This window comes from Schistocerca americana, chromosome 1 (genome assembly GCF_021461395.2).
Source record: "Schistocerca americana isolate TAMUIC-IGC-003095 chromosome 1, iqSchAmer2.1, whole genome shotgun sequence".
NCBI classification, from domain to species: domain Eukaryota; kingdom Metazoa; phylum Arthropoda; class Insecta; order Orthoptera; family Acrididae; genus Schistocerca; species Schistocerca americana.
The window spans coordinates 392,109,022-392,121,299 of NC_060119.1; positions in this window are offsets into that span (position 1 = coordinate 392,109,022).

The following is a 12,278-nucleotide window of genomic DNA, read 5'->3' on the forward strand; positions in this document are numbered from 1 at the left end:
TGCGACTGCTACGGCCTCAGGGTCGAATCCTGCCTCGGGCATGAATGTGTGTGATGTCCTTAGGTTAGTTAGGTTTCAGTACTCGCTTAAGTCCGGAACCACATAGCTGCTGCGGTCGCAGGTTCGAATCCCGCCTCGGGCATGGATGTGTGTGGTGTCTTTAGGTTAGTTAGGTTTCAGTAGTTCTAGGTTCTAGGGGACTGATGACCTCAGATGTTAAGTCCCAAAGTGCTCAGAGCCATTTGAACCATTTTTTTGTTGTTTTTGCAACCTAAAACAAAACAAACAAAATAATAATTGCAAAGAAAATTCTTTTTCTTTTTTGGAGCAGTAGAGTGAAACGGCAAGATACGTGTTTGGAAAGTGCACCGCTGGGCTGTTTGCGATTGAGGACGGTTGAGCTGAAATTTATTTTTGCATCCTCTAATTTTTCAAACTTAAATTTCATTAAAACAAAATCTTCAGATCCGACGACAAGCTGAAACACTCGACGTCCTTACCCGCCCATCTCATCCATAGCGGTACCAGGCCGACGGCGCGCACCCGTGAACTGCTGAGAGTACAAGACGAAGGGAAAACGGAAACAATTTTACTCTAAAACAGAGACTTAAGTAAGCAACTTTATCTCACTTAAAGCAATAACACCACTGACTGACGACACTTAAAATCACATCAGACTATTCAGTTGAGCATTGTCCTAAATCAACCACAGTATCATTCAGCCAACATTGCACGTGATAGCAACGTGCACAGAGATTCAAAAACTAACATTCAAAGTCAATTAATTTATTACTTAAAATTGTTCCATCTGCACAGTTAGTAATAAGAGTTACTAGATGTTAGTAGACAGTAGCGGCCGTCCTCTAAGTTACACCCGCCGGCCGAAGTGGCCGAGCGGTTCTAGGCGCTTCAGTCTGGAACCGCACGACCGCTACGGTCGCAGGTTCGAATCCTGCCTCGGGCATGGATGTGTGTTAGTTAGGTTTAAGTAGTTCTAAGTTCTAGGGGACTGATGACCTCAGAAGTTAAGTCCCATAGTGCTCAGAGCCATTTGAACCATTTTTTAAGCTACACCCACAGCTACTTAAGGAAAAGCGCTCACTTATTTACTTTTCTGATCTTAGCTTCACTAAAAACTATGCCAGTAGGTATTTACGGGTTAAATGTGACAGTAATCCGCATCAGCCACAGCTTAATCTAGATTATCAGTTCAGAGCTGGAGCGTAGCTTCTTCATAACCAAAAAGGCACTAGCCTGAACAACCCTAACAGTGAACCCCCAGCACCTGGTAGTAGCTTTAGTTGCAACCGGTGTTCCAGACTAATTTATCCGTAAAGGATTACTACAGTTTCCGCTGTACGACATTGCAGACGAGAGCTCAACAGATTCACTAAGAAAATCGAATGACCACGACAACAAACTCACGTCCGTTGTTACTAACGCAACACAAGTATACGACGTAATCTGTATAGTCCGTAAAATAAGCTGCACGGACAAGTACACCAACCATTCACATAACGCAACTTACAGGATCTCGTTTCTCAGAACCAGCTAAAACACACAGCGGCAATCCTCAAGTCACGCGCTGATCAGCAAGCGTCGTCGATTTAAACGCGTGGACCTGTGTTCAGCACACAAATACAGTTATCTCACAATCGCGATGAGGATTCCTATAGCAAATACAGAACAATCCAAGGCGACGACGCAGCCAAGCACGCCCACGTTCGTCCAACAACCGAAAAAACAACATCGTGACATAATAATAGAACACGGCCAGTTAAATTTAACGCTCTGTGGAACACGGTTGTCGTACACCACGTGTTATCGAACACCACCGTGGTCATATAACGCATTGTATTGCTTCCAGACTTAATTTAGTTGCTCAAGGTTCGACAACATCCTTGAGGCATTCTAGTCGTTCATCTCGAGCGACACGCAAAACTTATTTTCTAGTCAATAAACCCATTATTCTAACGATACCACTTAGATACGGAATCATATTTCGAACAGGTGACACAATGATCTCAGAACGCATCAGTTAAAATAAGACACCAGACAGACAAACTATAAGCCACTAATATTTCACGTAGTTGGACTATTGAAGTTGGACTACTGAAGCACACGACACATATGTGCGTGATCACCGATCACAGGTAACCGTGATACCAATCACAATGGAACTACAGCCGATTCCCAGCGCAATGAGTCACAATTGAGCTATCATCGACTGCCGGAAACGTGATAGATGATAGACCAGGAGCAAATGCACCAAACAAACTCACTACAGACCCATGCTTGTCGGTTCCTGCCACAGGAAACAAACCACAACCTTGTGCTAATGGAGCACGACCGATGCTAGCCAGTACTTTCGCGTTTAAGAATAAGTTACCAAGCAATGTGACAAAGGGAGAAACAAATACAAAACACTTCTTCCAGGCTCATACTCTGTAGGATATACCACTGTGCCGATTTCGTTACACGTGACCGAACTCACTACCCGAATGCTGCAACCACAATTACGGAAATCGAATACAGGATTTCAATCGAATAGCACAGCTCATATATCAACGTAAAGATGACAGTATCAAGCATTGGGAATAAACTTTCGAGGATTAAACCTCCAAATGTTCTGCGTGTATGGCAAACGTAAGGAATGGCACGTCACTCTGGGAACCTTGCCAAGCGATCAACACGAGTTCACTAGACGTGGTGCCAAACCCTGCCAGCAGCACACACACGAGACCGACATAAAATTAAGCTATTCCTACATGCGGTTCGCACACCAAACAAACACGACACGCATTCCTAATTACGAAGTACACGTCGTTTGTTAAACCGCTTCCAGTAGAGCCAACTCATTTCAGAACACGTGATTCATAATAGATTAGGAACACAAACACACACTAAATTTACCGAAACCACGGAATTCCAGCTTTCCGATCCCCACAAGAAACTACTCATACTACGGATAGCAGAAAGTACGAATTCAATCCGATTTTTGCAACTGTTAATGAATGAGTAACCACGATCAAACAACAAGACAAAATACTTGAAGCTCTTCGGCTACAAGTAGAAATACTGAACGGTACGCAACTCCACTGCACTGTTCATGACGGCACGACAGAAAATCCACCACAACGAACTCTGAGCTAGAGGAATACAGAAGCATTTGTTTTAATATCAGTACCTACTAAGGTTTATAACTTTATTCGGCCAACCTTTTGCACAGGAGGTGAAACATTTGTATGCATGTTGGTACAGTTCAGTGTGGGCACCGTTTGTCGCTCGACAGGTATCGAATCTTTATATCTATTTGATCTGTCTTTTTTCAGCTGTCATATAGACATTTTATCTGTCATAGGCAGTTTATAGGTTGCTACAGGCAATGTATTACGTATATTAATTGTTGACCGTAAATTCACCCTAAAAAGAGTCGGACCTATTCTCTTCATATTTATCCTATTAATAATTTTATATGGGTAACTGTATTCGTATTTCAATGTATCACAATTGGCATCTATGACAGATCAATTTTAAGTCTGCTACGTGTATTTTACATAATGAGTTTTTATCAGATTATGTTTTTTGCGTAAATGATGATTACATCTAAACCCACAGTAGCGACATCTAGGGAGGATGTAGGCAAACAGATTTCTGGTAGTTACTGTATTTCAGTAGCCAGTTGCAACAATGGCTGAGTGGACGATGTGGCCTATTCTACACCTTATTTTAGATGTATGTGACGATGCTGTGCTGATTATATTTATATGTTTTGACGATGCCATTATGGCTTTATCACTTTAGGACATGGTATAAGATAGGTACGTTTTACCGTATTTTATCTGTACATTTCCCATACATTGCTGTATTATGTTGAAAGACACGTTGCTCACTAGGTGTATATATTTGTATATTGTAGATCTGAGGATGGTCATTACGGACTGAAACCGGTCATCGTCTAAAGAATTAATATTGTGATCAAAGACTGGAACAAAAACCATATCTTTATAAGCATGACAGGTGTCATGGTCGCTACCGGGACGCAGAGCCGTTGTGTCAGATCTACGAGACCTCGAGCACTTGTTCTGTAAACGACCTTCTTGATAAAACCCCATGAACTGAAATCTGGGGGAGTCACATTGGAAGACAGAGGGGGACTAGGTAATAGGGCACCCAATTCCAATAAATGAGGGGGAGGGTGAATTACGCCGAGAGGCATCTATGGAACTGCGTGGTTCGCCAACATGTCGAGAAAGGTGAGCCCTGGCACTGGCGAGCAGGCGCCATGCGACTCAGCACTGTCCATGAAATGGTGAGAATCACACCTTGAAGAGTGTCTCCAGCGATTGCGTATTTGCCCAACAGCGTAAAATGTTGAGTTCTTTCATTATAAGGATTTGTTTGTGAGAGCCCGGACACCCTGCACATGACTTCAGGGCTCGGCGATACGATGAGGAAAGCCGCCACCACAACCGCGAGAGGCGGCCCATACCGCTAGCTGGCTACGCACTACTCCAAGTCACTCGAGAAAAGCCCCGATATCTGGCTGCGAAAAGAGCTGCCAGAGAGCGTCACTTCGACAGAAGTGCCGTACATGGTGGTGGTGCGAATGCAAAAAACAAGAGCAGTGCTACATGGCACGTAGAGCAGAAACAATTATTAAATTCTAAGTTTGTTATTTGCCAACGGCCTCGCCGCAGTGGTAACATCGGTTCCCGTCAGATCACCGCAGATAAGCGCTGTCGGGCTTGGCTAGCACTTGGATGGGTGACCATCCAGTCTGCCGAGGGCTGTTGGTAAGCGGGGTGCACTCAACCCTTGCGAAGCCAACCGAGGACCTATTTGAGTGAGAAGTAGCGGTAAACTGACAAAACGGCCGGGAGACCGGTGTGCTGACCACATGCCCCTCCATATTCGCAACCAGTGACGCCTGTGGGCTGAGGATGACACGGCGGCCGGTCGGTTCCGTTGGGCCTTCACGGCCTCTTCGGGCGGAGTTTAATTTACTTTAAGTTTGTTATTTGGTTTTCTTGTTTTCCATTGTAGTTCCTAAATATATCTGCTCATTTTGTCGGACAGAAAAGAAAACAAGTTATGATCTCTTGCGACTGTGAAAACTTTGGCATTACGGTTGTTGTTCCTCGTCGACCGTACACTACGTAACAGCTCTCGGCTCTCCTACCAGTCGGGCAAGTCGTCGTGTTCGGGCAGGGGATCTTCTCTGGGTGCAGATTTCAGATGGTACAAATGGCTCTGAGCACTATGGGACTTAACATCTGAGGTCATCAGTCCCCTAGAACTTAGAACTACTTAAACCTAACTAACCTAAGGACATCACACACATCCATGCCCGAGACAGGATTCGAACCTGCGACCGTAGCGGTCGCGCGGTTCCAGACTGGAGCGCCTAGATCCGCTCGGCCACACCGGCCAGCGGTGCAGCTTTCACTGGCTGCAAGTTTCATTGGGGGAAATTTACAGAACACCGATTTTGCGAGTCCCTCAGCGTGGCTCCTTGGTGTGTCCAAGGATGGCAGTTGTTATACGGTGTCCCCTTTGTTGCCTTCGTCCACAGTGCAGCCACCAATGGCCAGAATAGCTGGGCTGTTACTCTAGTCTAGCTAGCGTGACCCCCGGCGTCTGAAAGCCGGCCAGGAAAGCCGGGCCGACGTCTTCCCGGAAAGAAGCGAACAAAAGCGGGCGCGCGAGCTGTGCGGCCGCTCATTCATACATATGTATCGGCGACTCACCTGGAGGCGGGCGTCGCGAGCCACACGGTACTGAACGTGTCGGGATGGGGACCTCTCTCCGATGTTTTGCAGCCCTCCTATACAGCGTGTTTGTCTTCAGATTCCATTTTCTCCGACAGTATATATATACAGATGTTAATTATGACCGCGCTCTTGCAGACTCACCTTTTATCTTACATATATATATATATATATATATATATATATATATATATATATATATATATATATATATATATATGACTTCGTATTTGAGATCAGCACCCGAAGACGTCGATGGTTCGTGCTGGACAACTGTCTTTTCAATTTACGGATCCTTTCTTTGCCAAGCCAAGACACTCAACAATGTTACAAATAACTAGTGACACAAAATAAAACATACATGGCTTAGTAATAATTATATTCTGAGATGGAAAGATAGTTTAAAAACACACTTACATCTTGAGATTACGAGTGCCTGTGATTGTAACTCGTGAATAAAAGACTGAAATAATACTATGTTAATGGCGGTGTGCCACACACGTCCGATCTGTACAGGACCTATCAAGCAAAAAGTAATCTATACTTTCGTCATCTGACGATCGTAATTCTTCCTCTGTTTCCCAGCGGCTGAAGGCAATGCTTCGACAGCCGTGGATTTCATCTGTGTTATTTTTTAAAATATATCATTATTTTTCAACTTATAACTACGACTTTTTCCTAAATAACCGCTGAGCGTGCAAATGTGCCTTTAAAAGTTGACGGCACTGCTGTATCTGCAGCCTACGCAAAGGCGGTTAAAAGCTTGCGAGGATACTGATATCCGCGGTTGTATCGGCACTAATTCAGTTTGTACGTTGAGCAAGCAGTAAAGGAAACCAAAGAAAAATTTGGAGAAGGAATTAAGGTGCTGGGAGAAGAAATCAAAAACTTTCACTTTGGCCGATGACATTGTAATTGAGTGAGTCAAAACAAAGGACATGGAAGCACAATTTAATCGAATGGGCAGTGTCCTGAAAGAAGGATATAAGATGGACATCAATGCAGTCGAATTAAATCAGGAGGTGCTGAGGAAATCAGATTAGGAAATGAGGCGCTAGAAGTAGTTGATGAGATTTGTTAAAAATGTAGACTGGCGATGGCAAGACAAACGTTTCCGAGGGAGAGAAATTTGTTAACATCGAATATAGATTTAAGCAATAGGAAGTCTCTTCTGAAGGTCTTTGTTCGGAATGTACTATGCAAGGAAGTGAAACATGGACGATGAACAGTTTAGACAAGAAGAGAATAGAAGGTTTTCAAATATGGTGCTGCAGAAGAATGTTGAAGATTAGATGAGTAGATCACGTAACGAATAAGGAGGTACTGAACTGAATATGGTACTGGAGGGAAGGGTCGGCATAAAAAAATTGGAAATTACAAAAATTTCCAATTTTTTGGGACCAAACCGTTGAGGTCAACGGTCCCTAGGCTTACAGACTGCTTAATCTAATTTATACTAACTTATGGGAGGACTCGAACCTCCGACGGGAAGAGCCGCGCGAACCGTGGAAGAAGCCTTGGACCGCGCGCTACGCCAGGTGGCTATGGATAAAAGTCGTACAGGAAAACCACGAGATGAATACATCAAGCAGATTCAAACAGAAGTAGGTTGAAGTAGCCATTAGGAGATGAAAAAGCCTGCACAGGATAGAGTAGCTTGGAGAGCTGCACCGAACCAGTCTTCGGACTTTCACGCTGTTAAGCTCGCATCACGTCGTCCAGTCGGTAACTGCTTCACATCTGAGCCAACCCTGTTTCTTTTAGAGTAACAGAACTCAGTTACGCAAGTACTGAAAGCTGCCGCAGAGTGATATCTAGGTTTTCCTAAGATAAACCGTTCTTTAGAACCTCTGTTTGATAGGCTGACTCCTGCTCGTGAACCGCATACGACGTTGATAGTGTTCGATATAAAATACGTGAATCAGTCAACGTTGCTGTTGAGTGTATTTTAAGATACTCAGTGAAATCCTTGTTGCAGTGAGAGGTGTTGCACTTTAGCACAATACAACATTACGATGATTTAACGAACATGTGGTAAACGATATGAGTAACATATAACAATATGAACATGACATGAACAAATCGTACCACTATTTCGTTTGGCTTCCTAATGTCGCGGAAATGTTCTACACACAGTTTTAAAAAAATCCGCTACAGTAATTAAAATAGATTGTTATTATTTGCGAAACGTATCGAGAACATGACAGGATATGATTTAAATGTGGTCACGTTTCAACTAAATTGCGAGATCCCCTAAAAAAAAAAAAAAAAAAGCGGTGCGGAAATTCCTCTCAGCGAAAGTCCTTAAACGTAAATAAGGTACAAACATGTTTTGTGTCTGTCTCACAGTTGAATGCACGATGAATGTCTGAATGCACACGCTGCAAGCGGTAACATTCAGGGGGCGGACAAAAATATGGAAGCGTAACAAACACAACAGCTTAACCGGCCTAACACGGCATAGAAAAACGGTTAGCATTCAGAACATTTCCAGTCATCTGGGAGTGGAAAAATACAGGACCCGTATGGGGGTTTCAAGAGACTTTTTTTGCTATTCTTCCTACAAAATAGTGGGATTTGGATAACGATCACTCACCTTTCTCTCCAAAGGCTCAATAATACAGAGATCTGGTGACTGCGGCGGCCGGCAGAGATACTACAATTCATTCCCGTGCCCACAAACGCTGTCCTGGACGATGCGAGCTTTGGGAACAGGGGCTCTGTCACCTTTGAAGACAGCGTCACCATTGAGCAGCCACAACGGTCACATAACCGTCACCAGCTGCGGCCTTGCGGAGCAGCCATGGAGCCTATGGAACAACATGAGACGGCTGCCCAAACCATCACCGAATCACTGCCATGCTTAACTTTTGGCAACAGTCTACATCACAGCCTTTCATTGCTCCATAGTCCCCGTTTTATTGGCGCAAATTGCTCTGAGCACTATGGGACTTAACATCTGAGGTCATCAGTCTCTTAGAACTTAGAACTACTTAAACCTAACCAACCTAAGGACATCACACACATCCGTGCCCGAGTCAGGATTCGAACCTGAGACCGTAGCGGTCGCGCGGTTCAAGACTGAAGCGCCTAGAACCGCTCGGCCACCAAATCCCGGCCCCGTTTTATTGCTTCGGCAGCAGCACGTTACCCTGTTACGGGGATTTGTAGCACTGATGAGTAGTTTTGGAATTCCAGTTCACCCTGCATGGAGCTCCTTTTGCATTGCTTTTGTGCCAACAGGTTCGCGTCCTGTTGTGACTTATTCAACTGTCATCCGTTTATCATTAGTCACAGTCAACTTCAATGACATTTTGTCACGAAAGCCGCACGGCTCTTATCACTGTCCGCGCGGCTCACCCCGTCGGAGGTTCGAGTCCTCCCTCGGGCATGGGATTGTGTGCTGTCCTTAGCGTAAGATAGTTTAAGTTAGATTAAGTAGTCCGTAAGCTTAGGGAGCGATGGCCTCAGAAGTTTGGTCCCGTAAGACCTTAACACAAATTTCCAATTTTTCTGTGACGACCACTCAACACACACACTTCCACCCGCGTTGCGAAATAGTGGATAGCGTTTTCCCACACTTTCTGTATGCGGTATAAATCTTAGATACGGTGTTCCTTGAAACACCATACACTTCGGCTACCTCGATTGCGGAAGCAACCACCATAGGAGCAGCAACAATTTGCCCACGTCCCAATTCATTCAGCCCCAACTTAATGCACTCACAACAACACAAAACTCTGTTCTGATCACGACTGACAGTTGCAACGAATTGAGCCTGCAGTATTGGCTGGTGTCTGCATTTACACTACTGCCCATTAAAATTGCTACACCACGAAGATGACGTGCTACAGACGCGAAATTTAACCAACAGGAACAAGATGCTGTGATATGCAAATGATTAGCTTTTCCGAGCACTCACACAACGTTGGCGCCGGTGGCGACACCTACAACGTGCTGACATGAGGAAAGCTTCCAACCGATTTCTCATACACAAACAGCAGTTGACCGGCGTTGCCTGGTGAAGCGTTGTTGTGAGGCCTCGTGTAAGGAGGAGAAATGCGTACCCATCACGTTTCCGACTTTGATAAAGGTCGGATTGTAGCCTATCGCGATTGCGGTTTATCGTATCGCGACATTGGTGCTCGCCTTGGTCGAGATCAATGACTGTTAGCAGAATATGGAATCGGTGGGTTCAGGAGGGTAATACCGAACGCCGTGCTGGATCCCAACGGCCTCGTATCACTAGCAGTCGAGATGACAGGCATGATATCCGCATGGCTGTAACGGATCGTGCAGCCACGTCTCGATCCCTGAGTCAAGAGATGGGGACGTTTGCAAGACAACAAACATCTGCACGAACAGTTGGACGACGTTTGCAGCAGCATGGACTATCAGCTCGGAGACCATGGCTGCGGTTACCCTTGACGCTGCATCACAGACAGAAGCGCCTGCGATGGTGTACTCAACGATGAACCTGCGTGCACGAATGGCAAAACCACATTTTTTCTGATGAATCCAGGTTCTATTTACAGCATCATGATGGTCGCATCCGTGTTTGGCGACATCGCGGTTGAACGCACGTTGGAGGCGTGTATTCGTCATCGCCATACTGGCGTATCACCCGGCGTGATGGTATGGGGTGCCATTGGTTACACGTCTCGGTCACCTGTTGTTCGCAGTGACGACACTCTGAACAGTGGACGTTACATTTCAGATGTGTTACGACCCGTGGCTCTACCCTTCATTCGATCCCTCCGAAACCCTACATTTCAGCAGGATAATGCACGACCGCATGTTACAGGTCCTGTACGGGCCTTTCTGGATACGGAAAATGTTCGACTGCTGCCCTGGCCAGCGCATTCTCCAGATCTCTCACCAATTGAAAGCGTCTCGTCAATGGTGGCCGAGCAACTAGCTCCTCACAATACGCCAGTCACTACTCTTGATGAAGTGTGGTATCGTGTTGTAGCTGCATGGGCAGCTGTTCCTGTACACGCCGTCCAAGCTCTGTTTGACTCAATGCCCAGGCGTATCAAGGCCATTATTACGGCCAGAGGTGGTTGTTCTGGGTACCGATTTCTCAGGATCTGTGCACCCAAATTGCGTGAAAATGTAATCACATGTCAGTTCTAGTATAATATATTTGTCCAATGAATACCGGTTTATCATCTTCTTGGTGTAGCAGTTTTAATGGCCAGTAGTGTATGCTCAAGCATGCATCTATCGTGGTGTTTCGATATTTATTTCCAATCCTGAAATAATTTATACGTGGCCTGCATTGACAAGATGTTACCTCTTTACAATTGTTACTGCGAGTACGTCTGCAGATATGAAGAACTTTGTATTCTTTTATTCGATTTTAGCTTACGTTGCCAGAGATTCACGTCGACCCTCCCTGTAACTTGTACGGCACTCAGACGAAGACAGACGCTTGCCTTCACCTTTTCTCCACTCTTTCTTCGATCAACAGTTCTCATGTGCGTCAGCAGCAACGAAAATATCGCCTTGCTTCACACCGCTGCGTCCAATAATGGTACACGTTAAGCCCCTGACCTATAGGCACGAGACGACAAGATAAATTCTCGCCGACGTATAAGTTGCCGTCTTTGTGCGCGCCCCGCGACCGCGCCGTACAAGGTACACGGTTTCTCTGCCCACAGTTCCGAGGAATGTTTACCTTTCTCGTTTCCTTCACGCACGCTCATGCTTTGCCGTACTTGTTCCGCGGGATTTATGAGGCACGATGCGTGGAAATCGTGAATATGAAAAAAGCCCAGTACGCGTCTGGAGTGGTGGCAACAGGGACATAAACATGCGGGCCAGCACTTGGCCGGGCCGAGTCCGCATCGGTGCTGCAATTGTGTTTGAGTTACTGTCGCCGATTGCAGCTCAGGGACGGCGGGTCAGTTTCGTCCCCCATTGGATACTACAGTCACACTCCCACAAGCGTGCAATTCATACTGCAGGTTGGACAAAAGGACGAGGAGTAGTTACCAGAGCATTCGGTACTTAATGCTTCGCAGTCAAGCCGATACGTTTGTTCATATTCGGAAAGACTAGGATTCAAATTTGTCGATGCATCTCTAATTTTCTTCCTCCGCCATCCTTCTAGCTGAGCTGCACCTGCGTCTCAAATATCATCGATTTTGGCGGGGTTAACAACTCTAAGACAGACTCCATTTTGCTTAGGAATCTTGTATGGGATGTCAAGGAACACTATACCGGCAGGTTACTACAGTTTTGCACTCTTTCCATCTTTACGAAAACAATCTGAGAAACAACTGATTACTTCACTTCAACGGACTGATTTTCAAACCTTTTACTTCAGCCCCAAAGCTCTCTCTATTTCCTCAGTTGATTCCCCCCGGTAAGTGTTCTAGACTGACGAACGATATTCAAGAACTGGTCGAACGATTGGTACCTACTTCTTTCAGGTAACAGTCGCGTTTTCTTACGATTACCCCAGTGAGTCCTTGCAGTTTTCTACACATATTTCTTCTTTGT